The sequence below is a fragment of the Gopherus flavomarginatus genome, chromosome 21, assembly GCF_025201925.1.
Source record: "Gopherus flavomarginatus isolate rGopFla2 chromosome 21, rGopFla2.mat.asm, whole genome shotgun sequence".
Lineage (NCBI taxonomy): Eukaryota > Metazoa > Chordata > Testudines > Testudinidae > Gopherus > Gopherus flavomarginatus.
Window position 1 is genome coordinate 3309318 of NC_066637.1, and position 12751 is coordinate 3322068.

Sequence of the window (12751 nt, forward strand, 5' to 3'; positions counted from 1 at the left end):
CAGGATCATTATCCCCATTTTACAGATGGCAAAACTTAAGTTAGTTGTTTACAGGCTGATTGTGTAAAGGGCTGAGCACTCACAATTCCAGCTGAGACTGCAGGGTGATTTTAGAGAGGCAGAATAAAATAACCAGCACTGGGATTTTTCCAGGGCAATGGAGCTAGCACCACAGCTCATGAAAAATGCTGGAGATTATTCAATGGCTATAAACCATCAAGTTTTGTGCATTGGCATCTTCATCTCATCCAGAAAGACAGCACCATGTGCAGCACCACTCTGCACCTCAAGAGAGACACTGGGCCAGTATCAATAGCAAGGGTCCAGTGCTATCAGTACCACTTTCCTGAAGTGCATCTGATGAAGTGGGTTCTAGCCCATGAAAGCTCATGCCCAAATACATTTGTTAGTCTCTGAGGTGCCACAAGGACTCCTCATTGTTTTTACTTTCCTGAAGGTCTCTTGTCCAAGGACTGATTCAATTCAGCTTGGTGTATATGTTTGGGGTTTTCTGCAATTCCTAAAGCCTGAATTCTCACCTCTGCTCTGCCTGAATTTAAGGAGGATTTTTCATCACCGCTGAGACAGTATGAAAAATAGTTCAGACTGAAGATGAAAGCAAAGAATGTTGCTTATCTGAGGACTTCGATAATACAAAGTGATTTTCCATTCTGACTGGAATTTGACTGCTATTTCAGCTTTCTGGACTCACAGTAGTGGGAAGGCAAACCACTGAAAACAAATGAACTCATTAAAAGAAAGAGAAAGAGACACAATAATTAACTGAAATTCTCAAGAATAAAATGATCACAAAAATAATTTGGGTTTTGCAATCTCAGGTGCATTTTTTGCTAATCCTGTGTTCAAGCACTTCTGTATCATTTACTCACTGTACAAACTTCAATTGTAATGGTTGGATGTGATCCAAAATCCATGATGTAGAAATGATAAGTAACTGGGTGCACAAATTAGAACAATTACATCTAAATCAAATTCAATTCATCATGTAATCACAAAGATCAACATACCAAAGGGCACTTGCAGTAAATCAAAAGCTTGAGAGGTAACAATTGAACAAGGTTCCTGAGGAGTGTGACTGGAGATGAAAAAAGTGATTGATTGATTGATTGATTGCAGAACTCTGAGAAAATGTGAACTTTCATTTTACCTGTAGAAAAGCTTTTCACAGCCTAAAATTCCTTTCATCACATAAGATATGAGTCTACAATCATTCTGCTGAGACTGCCGTCCCATCATTTTGGCAGCTGGCAAATAGAACCCTACTCCAGCCTACTCCTACCCCCTTACCAGGAAGCTTGTTGAGAAGTGCAATATTTCGGGCTGCCTCTCATCTTTCCTAATGAAGAAGCAGCCTGTTGTGTGAAGGGGACTATAGCTATATGCATATCCAGGGGTGGAAAATGATTAGTTGCTCCATCGAGATGGCATAACATTGCAATTCCATGAAAGGAAAAGTGACTCAGAAGACGATGAATGATGAGTGCGAACACAAAAGTCGAATGGGCAAGAAACTTCATATACTCAGGCTGAGCTGACGCTCTTCATGTCTGTCAGGTTTGCACTTCGTTTGGTAGCTGCATTCAGGTTTCTAGTCATTATCCCCAGGGACTCACCTGCACTCACTTGCTTTTTGGATTTTTTTTTTCAAATGTTTTTACAGTATTTTTATTTTTAAAAAATAAAAGGGAAGAAAGTGGAAATTAGTGGTGTCCAGGCGTCCATTAAGTGAATTCTTTTTGCCTTAGCTTCTGTGATACCTAACAAAACCCTTTCTCTACCCCACTGCATTTAACAGCAACATGTGAGGAGGGTTCATGCCAGTGGGCATTGTCACATGGGGTTGCAATTCTGGGATCCAGGGATACCTCCCCACTACTCCACAGCCAAACAATGGTCAAACCTGATTTTTATTTTTATTTAAATTTGTTGGTGCTTGTAGACGTGCAAGGGACTCTCTGTGCTGGCAAAAGCCAGGAACAGTGCACCAGAGACACTGAGCTTTGGTACCGTGGAAATGAGCCGTTGTCACTAAGCTGAAGATTTGCACATGGGACTATTGATTTCAGATGCCACAATATTTAGAGGCCCAATTTCAGATGTTGGACAGGGAGCTGATTGCCAGAGGGCAAGTGCTCAGAACTTTCTGAAAATCAGACCCCTTCATCAGACTCCTTCATGGTGTTTCAATCTGGGCACTGCAAAATCACTAGACACTTTGGAAAATCTTAGCCTACGTGCATGAGGCACCCTGTGTTATTATTTCCAAAACCGCCCTGAGTGAATTCCCAGTGTCTACTGTGTCTCCACCAGTTTTGATAGGAAGGGTGTCACCCAAAAGCTACAGACCTCCACCTGTGCCAACAGGGCTTGGTGGGTTGCCTGTGCAAATCGGGGTTCTAGTGACCTTCAAAATGTGTGTCCAGTTCCCACTCACATGCCCCACTGACTCAGTGCATTTGACCCAATAGGATTACTACACAACAAATTAATGAAACACAAAGAACTGAGGCCTCTTCCAATATCACATCTGGGTGGCTTGCCTATTTACATGGGATTGGCTGCGGGGATTGACAGGTAATATCACAGTGCCACCACTCAGCCATGAGCTGCTCATTCCGCAGTGGCTAGGGCGCTTTTGTACTGGTGACCCCTTTCACATAGCAAGTCTCTGAGTGTGATCCCCTTATAAATTAAAAACACTTTTTATACATTTAACACCATTATAAATGCTGGAGGCAAAGCGGGGTTTGGGGTGGAGGTTGACAGCTCGCAACCCCCCATGTAATAAGCTTGCGACTCCCTGAGGGGTCCCAACCCCCAGTTTCAGAACCCCTGGGCTAGGGGGAGAAGAGACAACATGCACTTTTTGGTTCAGAAATAAAAGATCTTCCTTTATGTTAATACACAGCCAGGATCAAAGTTCCATCACATTGTGAAGAATCAAATTAGAGCATTTCTAGAGACATATCAGAAGGTAAACAAGCAATGTGCTGTAGGGCTTACTCAGTATGCAATAGCTCTTTTATTTCCCCTTAACCACTAACCACATTCCGTTTGATCAATTCGCAAGAAAGCATCTTTGCTATGGGGCACATAGCAAGTGGCATATAGTAAACGCGAGGCAGTATTTATCCCAGTTAAAGATAAGCAAAACTGTCTTCTGCAGTTTAAGCCATTAATAAGAGCTACATCGAGTGTTTTGCTATGGGGCACTTACCTGGCTCTTGTTGATTTGCTGTTTTGTATGTGCTTTTTTTTTCTTTTCTTTTTTTCCACTCTCCTTCCTGCCATTAGAAGTTTATTGGATTCTTGTGTTTAAAATTGCAAGCAGGTACCTTGAACTAGTGTTAGTTCTTTAAATATATGCTGTATCTTCATGTGTCATGCAGCCAAGCACATCAGAAGCTGCAAAGTAATAGGCAATTACTGCTCTTAAACAGACAAGGCACTCACTAAAAGAATGTGCTGCATCTTAAATTATCCATAAACTCTCTAATAGTGCTTCTATTAATATCTGATTTCTGGCACGTTCCTAATTATCATGTTCCTTATCAAACCGCCACCTTCCTCTGACAAGTAAGTGCCTGTGCAGAGGAGAAGAGGACAGGCGAAACTGTTAAACTGAAATCTGTTAAGTAAACATGCAGCTAGGCTGCTTGAAGGCCTGCGTGATTGTTTAGCAGTACGCACAGCATTGTATTACTGTGCCACAATGTGTCGGGGATGACAGCGTTAGCACAGGAATTTTTGTCTCCACAGAACTAGAAAAGAATTTTTACATCAGCAGTGCTGAGCTGAGCCTAGGGTGACCAGACTGCAAAGGTGAAAAATTGGGATGGGGTGGGGGGTAATAGGAGCCTATCTAAGAAAGAGACCCCAAAACTGGGACTGTCCCTATAAAATCGGGACATCTGATCACCTTTCCTCATGGCCACCTCCAGCAATCTCTCATTTGGCCTCTAGTGTCTCACCCATTATCACATAGCATGTCATTTTGTATTCCCCTCTAAGTGCTCATTTCAGGGAGGAAATATTTGGAAGCATCACGAAGACAGTAATGAGAATCTACACCATGCTGTTTTGTCAAATTCTCCAAGGCTTTTCCTGTGCTCTTTGGCAGGAGCCAGCCCCTCTCTCTCTTCAGAAAAAAATAAGGTGCTACCACTGGCTCCCCCTGAGGTGCCTTCTGTTCCGTGCACTTTACAAACATGAGCCTGATTTGGAAAATGCAACATGAAAAGGAATAAAGTCACTAGAGTTTGGTTCCATGCAGTCCGCGGTGCAGAGCTGTCAGGAGGAACATGCAGGCACTGTATTTTAGACCTGGTTAGAAATGCCATGCTCCCTTCCTCCTGAACCATTACACACGCCAGCAGAATGAGAATGTGCAATTCATGTCTCATTACATTTTTTTTGAAATATTATCCTTTTGCCTTCTCTGCATTTCCTCCCTATTAAACAAAACTAGAGCTTCCTTGGGAGAATACAAGCAATTTGTTACCATAACAACACCTTTTCTCTCCCACTCAGCCAAGTTTAAATACCAGCTTCCCTTTGACTGTATTTTCCCCCCTGGAGACTAACTGCCACCTTCTCACTTGCAGAAGTAGCTGTGGTGATAGGCAAATAATTCCTTTCCAAAGGCTGCTGGTTCAGGTGCCTGCCAGTCTTAATTCAAAGTGACAAAATCTCAGGCTGGATCCATCTGTACATGCAATTATTTCCCATGTTTTCTCAGTTTCACAAACTGGCTCTTAGCTCTCCTTAGCTGCCCAGCCACCTCAATAATTTGCGCTTCAGGGAACAGAGCCGTCGAATGGTGTTCTGCCAATGTGTTACTTGGCCACTATCACCACCAGTCTCCATTGTCTGGTTTACATGCTGAACGCTTTCTTTTGCTATTTGACCAGCTTTAGTGACAAGGGTATTAATTAGTCTGCACTTTCCATTTAGCTCATCCACATTACTGTGAGGGCCTCACAGATTGGAAAGCTCACATCTGTGCTCTCCGGAACCTCTTCGGGATGGGAATCAGGATGGAAAACCATTTTTTTAGAAGATTTCGACTATTTCCTGGATTCTGTTTGGTCAGAAATGCCTGAGAACAACTTCCTATGACATTCCTGATCCCGTCTGAAAGCAGGAAGTGCAGAAGAACACGAGATGTTCTAAAAAGAGAAGCGATTTATCAGATTTTTTCGAACTTCAGAGGAGTTCAGCATTGAGTCTGAGGTAGAGAGGAGGTCTGCACGATATTTTTACACTACCTGAACAAGGGATGGGTCTGGTTCAAGTAGCCCCCAGATAATTATGTATGGTTCTCCTCTTTCAGTCGTTAGTAGTAGTAGTGTTTGGATAGGGCCAGCATTCTGCCAGGGCTTTTACAAACCCAAGGTTAGTTGTAATAAAGGAATTTAACAGTTGTTTGGTCATTTCAGTAACTTACTTGGGAGCATATAATTCTGCTGAGAAACTGACTTCCTTGGTCGCCTCTATTTTAATCTGTGTCAAGCAATCATCTTGTCTCCACTCCTTCCTCCTTTCAAATTACGTAGTCAACATATGTATCTAGTGAGGTCCCAGTTTCTTATTTATAAATTAATCCTGATGAAACAGTGGTTCTTAAATGCCAGTAGCTTTGATTTTTTTTTCAAATCAAGTTGAAAGCTCCCCAGACCTCTGAGATAAAATATAGCTTAAGAACTTTGTTTTTAATGCACTTCATGTAAGAATTTTTCATACTGCTGTCTGTTATGATTCTAGCTCCTGCCTCTGGACTCTTGCTGTGCAGTTATATAACCTTGTTATGTAAACATAAAAATTAAATGCACAGGGTGAATCAACTAAACTAGATTCACTTACAGAGATCAAAACCATCATCACATGGCCAACGGGACCAAGGCCAAAACAGCACAGTGACGGAATTTAGTTCAGTCTCTAGAAATCAGAATCTGAAAAAAAATATGGTGTAGATATCATTTTAAATATTAAGAGTCACTGAAGAATGTTCATGAGATGGCTGATTTCACGAGAGACTGTATGGTAGGTCACAGGGTTGGAAATGGCCAATGGACCCTTTCAGCTCTATCTTCCCAGTTCAAATCCAGCCTAGGAAAATAGTGACTGACAATTGTTAGCTGTCTGACAGTTTTTCAGCTGGTAGTCTCCGTGCAGCTCTTGGAGGACTGGTGTCCTGGCAGATCACAAATCGTTCTAGCTGACTCTTGATAGCCTGAGGCTGAGGACCAGTTGGCATGGAAGGTAAACCACCCTTTGCCAAGTCAGTCCAGCTCAGGAACAAGGCTGTGTGTGCACAGATCGTGTACAGCTAGTCTGTGCAAAAGTATCTTGTTAGCCTGCTCTCCACTCTCCATCATCTTCTGCCTGTGCGCTTGGGTCATCCACCTGTCACACCCACATCTTTCCAACGGCAAGCTCTTTGGCATATGGGCTATTGCTTATTATGTGGCTCTACCATACCGAACATGGTAGAGCCCCAATGAAAGTGAGGCTTCTTGGCACTACAAGAGTCTAAGTGAATGACTGACTGACTGAATGACTGAATGAATGAATGAATGGTGAACTTGTGCTGTTATTGACCATACTGTCTATGAAGAGAAAGAAGAGGCTTCCTTCACCCATGCTGTCACTTTTCACCTCCACTCTATTAAATTAATTGTATTTAATGATGGCCCATGCATTAACAGCCATGCAAACTGTAATATAGTATTATATTGCATTATAGGACAATGTATTTGGTATAAAATGTCACAAAATCCTGCAGCCTGTGGATAGCTTATCATTTAGAGTGATGTTTTTCCTTGTTCAGAAGGCCGGAAAAAAGGTCAATGCCCTAGTTATTCTATCTCTGAATTACCTTAGCTTTGGTGGATTTAAATCAAACTCTGAATGTTTTCAATGATTTGTTGCTATATCAACCTGTCAGTACATGACAGACTGTACAGAACTTCTAGGACCTTGCTACACTGGCCAGGAAAGGGATCCATAATTCCTAACTAGTGGTCACTGTGTTAGAAGCTATAGTGTAGACAGGATGTAGACTTTAGGACCAGGGTTAGAAAACACTGCGGTAAAAATGCTGGAGCCTTATCCACATTCCCAGCCAATGGGAAGCTTACCAGACATTGAGATTTGCACATATGTAATTATGGGAGAATTGGACAAAGGGGTGTGAGACGCACAGAATCAAAACCTAAGGAAGGGTTTAGTTTGAGACTGTCCAAGCTATCTAGGGATCTAGACACACAGGTCCCATTATAGAGTTCATGTGTCTAGATCCCCTCATCAGTTTTGACAATCTCAATGCTAGTCTGTAACAGCTACACATGTGGATAAAGAGCAGTATACAACTCTCATAGCCAAAAAATGTAGGATGTCCTGGTCAGAGCCACCCTTTGTGCCATTTACCCAAATGAAATCAAAGAGTATTGCATCAGTGTGTGACTTATCCAAAAGACATAAAAGGGATTGACAGGAAGAAATATTTACGTGGGCAGGGAAACTGATACAGAATATCAGATGATTAAGAAACTCTCATGTAAAAGAAAAAAAATTTCTAAAAATACAGAAGGCAGGCAAACTGAGTAGAGAGAAAGAAAGAAAGAAAGAATTCCTAAAGCATGATACAAAAAACCATAAGAAATAAGAGAATAGAATTAGGTATTTTCAACATCTCCTTTTATAGTATCAGATTATATTGATTTGCTGCAATCAATTATCAGCTTTTCACTTTCAGCAGCCAAAGAGCCTGCAAATAATATGCAGAAGTGGGAAAATACTGCCAAACAGCTTCCATGCATATTCATTCAAATTATTAAATACATTTGCTTCAGCTGTGCTCACACTCCTTTTGTGTTTGCTTTCTGAAAATATCCTAGAAATCCATCTTTGCTGGGGTGAAAATATGTAAATAGCTCAAAAGCTTGAATATTTACTAGAAGTAAATTTGGAATTGCAGAATTAACCAACAACTGTGCAAATTTTGAATGTCAAAGAGAAAATTTTATGCTTGAAAATACAATTTGAAATTGAAACTTTTGTTGATGTATTCATAAATCATCCACTCGGGGAATGGAGACAATGTTATGTGACTTGTGCAGCTAGGCAGCACCACATAGATTTTGAATATTCTCAGCGAGCTGCTTGCAAAGGATCTGGACACCAAGAACTATTCTCTGAAAAAACTCATGAATAATTTTGAATAATGATGAATTCAGGAATTTAGCGACATGTCCACAGACAATCCTCAAACAGAAAAAGGTGTGGAATTCTGTGTATAAATTGCTCACTCTCTGTTGGGGCCCCATTTTCAAGGTTTCTAAATTAGGGTAGCCCATTCTTCATTTGGATACCCAAATGCCCATTTTAGGCACCTAAGCCCCAGCCTTTCAAGTGATTCCATGCAGAAAATCTTACAAGATTGAGGTCTTTCATGCTGATTTGAGCACCCAAATTGGGAATTTTTACCTAGGCTTCATCCAGCTCTCACTGAAGCCAATTGGAATGTTGACTCAAAGAAGAGTTGGACCAGGGTCTAGGGGCCAAACTTGAAAAATAGGCTCAGAAGGATTTTCAAAATCTTCCAAGTGATTTAGCAGCATAAATCCTCTTAAAAGTCAAAGGGACCTGTGCTCCTAAATTATTAAGGTACCCTTGATAGTCCCTTTGCCATTGTATAACCCATCAGAATTCAAGTCACCATCGCCTCATGGAAGAAAGTATTTGTTCAAAAACCAAAATCATTTACAATGTTAGCAGCTTTCCATACCTATAAGAGACACAACTTCTGACAGAAGTTTCTTTAAGAAAGAAAGAAAGAAAGAAAGAAAGAATTTGGTCTTCCCTAAGCCTGATGATAAGTCCATAAATAAAATTAAAATACAGTTAAAATGGAGGGTTTTTAAGTGAACTAATAAAAGTCTTTGATGGAAAAACACTTTATTCTTATAACTTTTTTATGTCTATTCACATTTTTCCTTTCACCATGATTCTTTAATGACTTGTAATTTTTTTTTACTAATTCATTTTTAATCCTCCACAAGACAAATTCACATTCCAAGGAAACTCCCTTTTCAAAGCTAACTATTGATGGCACCATTAAGAAAGATGGTCAACAAAGATGTACGCAAGAGTGCTCTGATGCACTAGGTTAATAAAATGTCTTCCAGAGACTGTTGCTAAACAAGAGATTCCTTTCTGCATGCCAGAAGATGAAGGGGAGCTGCAAGCACAACATGCTGTAATCCCCCTAGTCCACAGAGTCTGCTGATAATTGATATCTCCCAATTATTCACTGATAAATGTAACCAAAACAAGGCTCTTCAAAGGGACAAAGATGCTTTAGCAGGGCATCAACCTCTAACTGGACAGTCAAAAGCTGGAGGAAGATCCAGATAGGTCATAAATTCAAACTTTCCAGCGTTGGACTTTAATCTTCACATGCCATTCCCATTTTACCCATTTGTGTTTGTGAACACACCTGTAAACATTGATCCGTATGTGTTATGTGTCCCCCTCTGTGCCCAATCCCCAGGCGATGTGCATCTATTACAACTTTCATTTAGATCTGGAGGTGGCTGGTTCAGTCTTTAGGGTGTGAGCCAAGATTTTGGCCATCCCTTTCCTTCACCCTCATCCACGCTACCAGATAGTCCATGCCAGTTATCATGGTGATTTTTGCAATGTGAACATTCATCCATTAGGAATTGGACTGAGACCCTCCAACTCATTTCACGCACCATGGCACACCAGAAGACCAGCAGGTAGAAACAGTTTCCCATAGTGTTAACCTGGACTGAATTTACACTGGTAACCTGTGCCCTGTTCAGCCATCTGAGCTGTCCAGGCCTCCATTCCCACTTGCCTCTACTTTTTATTAACAGGCCTGTATATGTTATGTAGTTTAAGAATTCCTTAATAACTGGCTACATTTAGTATATATCTGTGGATCAGGCCCCAAAACTGCTATCTGTTACTATATTACCGAGTTTGCCAAATGCCTTCCATGGGCTTCACCTAGAGCATCGTTCTTTAAATGACACGTATTTTGTGCCTGTGCATTGAAAAGATTGGCAGTGCAGTAAGGAAAGCGTCAGGTCCCAGGACTTCAGCACCACTGCCAACTCACAGCTGAAGTACACACAAGAAGAGGAATCTCACCACCCTGGCACCACAGCAGTGAGGTAAAAATGATTAAGGAGATTGTCCATTTTTTTTATCTCTCACTAAATGTCATGCTTCGGGGGACTATAGCCAAGAAAAGTTCAAAGTAATAATATCAGAACTCTGCTTCTCTTTTCTGTGTGACATTTTATTGTGATATGAAATAGCAGAGGATAAAAGCACTAATGGGGATATTTGGTTCCTTCTTTCAGTGAGCGTTTTAAATACAGACTGGCTGTGACTCGCATTTATTATGATATATGCAAATCTTTAAGGGCCTCATTCACAAAGCCAAGCCAGGTACATGCATATTTATTTTTGTGGAATTTACTCTGTGTGAGGAAAAGCCTAAAAGATGATTACTGCCATCCAAAGTTTCTGCTATCCACCACTCTTTGAATCATTATACCATTAGGCTCACATACAGTGCAAGACCTATTACCGGCATGGAACAAAAACCATATTCCCAGCAGAGACTGATAGTGTATGTTTTCCAGAAATGTCCATAAAGCTAGAAAGGGAAGATGGTCTTCAGGTTAATATGCTGCTCTTCTCCTGTCAGCTCTGCCATAGTCACACTGTGTGACCTTGAGTGACTCATTATATCTCTGAGCCTCAGTTCCCCATCTATAAAATGGGCATAACAATCTTTCCTTTCTCCCTTCCTTTGTCTGTTTTGTCTATTTAGACTGTAAGCTCTTTAGGGCAGAAACTACCTCTCTCCTACAATGGGACCCTGATTTCAGGGGATCTCTGACTGCTACTGTAACATAAATAATAAAAGACAGTGATACCAGAGGGTGACAAACATGTCACATTAGTTATCAGTACATCTGCCCTGAGGTCCTAGAGACACAGATCTGCTTCCACTGCGGATGCTATTTGAAGAATGTCCTGCATGCATATATTCCCAAAAGAAGAAACATATTCTAGCCTTATATCCCCAACTATTACAAAAGGGCACCAAGAAAAGGTGCTTTAATTATTGCACAAGTTCTTCTCTATCATCTCAGCCTCTATTAAAATGTTTCCTGGAGAGTGTGAGTCCCTGTAATAATTGGATGCATATTTTCTCTTTAGTGTCTGAAGTGATTAGCTTTTCTGCTCTTGTATCTCTGTAGCCACGTAGATAATGGTTGAGATGGGGATCCTTTTTGGATCAACCTTTCCAGTTGGCACTCTTCCCTGATGACTGAGCAAGGCTGAGCAAGCCCTTCAGGAAGTAATTAGTCCATGTCACAAATCCAAAGCCACTTCAGAAGCATTGGACCAAAACGCTCAGGGGAAAAGCAATCCCCACTATACTGAGGGCAACAATCCCACATTGGCCTGTAGAGAAGATGAAATGCATGTGACTTTAGAGTATATAAAGGTCTGTTCAATGCCTAATTTCTATAGGATCAAATCCTGTCACCCTCATGCAATCCTCACTTAGGCAAAACTCCAAGTTGGCCCCATATTTCTTTGATTACATGTATGTGCTTATTTTAAATCAAAAAGAGCAAGCGGCTACACAATAGAAAGGAAGCAAATAATTGAGCTATAAAATATAACTTTAATAAGATTTGGCTCCCTTTAATGTTTATGGGGTGAGTTGATTTGTGCAGGTACTTTAACTTTCATTTCAGGTTGATTCCTATCCTAATTAGATGCTATTATTGCACTCCTACAAATAATCTTTCGAACCAAAGTCCATTCTGCCGAGAGTGATCAAAGGATGGTTTAATTAAATTTTCATGTTTAATTTTCTACTTTCATTTCTGCTGTCTCTTTTTGTCTAATAAATGCTATCAGAGGAGGAGGAGGAGAACTAGCTGAATGGTGCAGACCTGTGCTGACTGCAGTGTGTTTTAGAGTCTGTTCCAGAGGTCAGTGGGAGTCTTTCCCTTGACTTCATTATGTTTAGTCTCAGGCCCTTGTACCGAAATGCCTTGTGCTGTAAGTTATAATCTTTTCCTTCCAGTGATGACCTACAAGGATTTCCTCCAATTTTGTCTGTGATTCCGAGCTTCAGGGCTCCCATCCTCTGCCAGATTAAATATTATACTTAATTTAGGGCAATAACTTTTACATTATTAATTGTCTGCTACACCAATAAATTATACATTTTGTAAATGAATATTCAAGTCCTAATTCAAAGCAGCAGATGCAAAATGAAAATGTTCACACACGAATATAATTCTAAATCATGGCTTGTTTTTATTTTTATGGGAAAGGGGGAGGCAAAACAAGATGAAAATAATCACCAAGAAGACGGTGTGGGATGGGAGGGGCAGGAGACCATGTTTTATGGGGCTTCTCAGCTCAGGCTCCAATTTTATCTTGGCAGTTTGATGAACATGAACCCCCGAATGTTTGTGTGCAAGTGGAGGAGGTCATTAAAAACTTCAGATTTTACTCACCATCTCTCCTCTCTTCCCTGCACCACGTCCCATGCGGGATGGGATGGGTGTTCATACAAAGTAGCAGGGTGAGCTGAGGGTTTTATAAAAGGAACCTAGGTTAAGTAATCAAAACGACAGACACCGTGTCTGACTGCTAGGAAGGT

General features: G+C 40.9%; 1 long non-coding RNA gene across 1 annotated transcript in view; it reads right to left on the reverse strand.

Moving 5' to 3' along the window:
• The window catches only part of LOC127038805 (uncharacterized), a 40276-nt gene extending 36782 nt beyond the window's left edge, over positions 1 to 3494 (reverse strand). The window contains exon 1 of the long non-coding RNA XR_007770806.1: positions 3239 to 3494. This is a non-coding gene — a long non-coding RNA (uncharacterized LOC127038805). The remainder of the gene's footprint in view (positions 1 to 3238) is intronic.
• Between the last annotated feature and the right edge of the window lie 9257 nt (positions 3495 to 12751).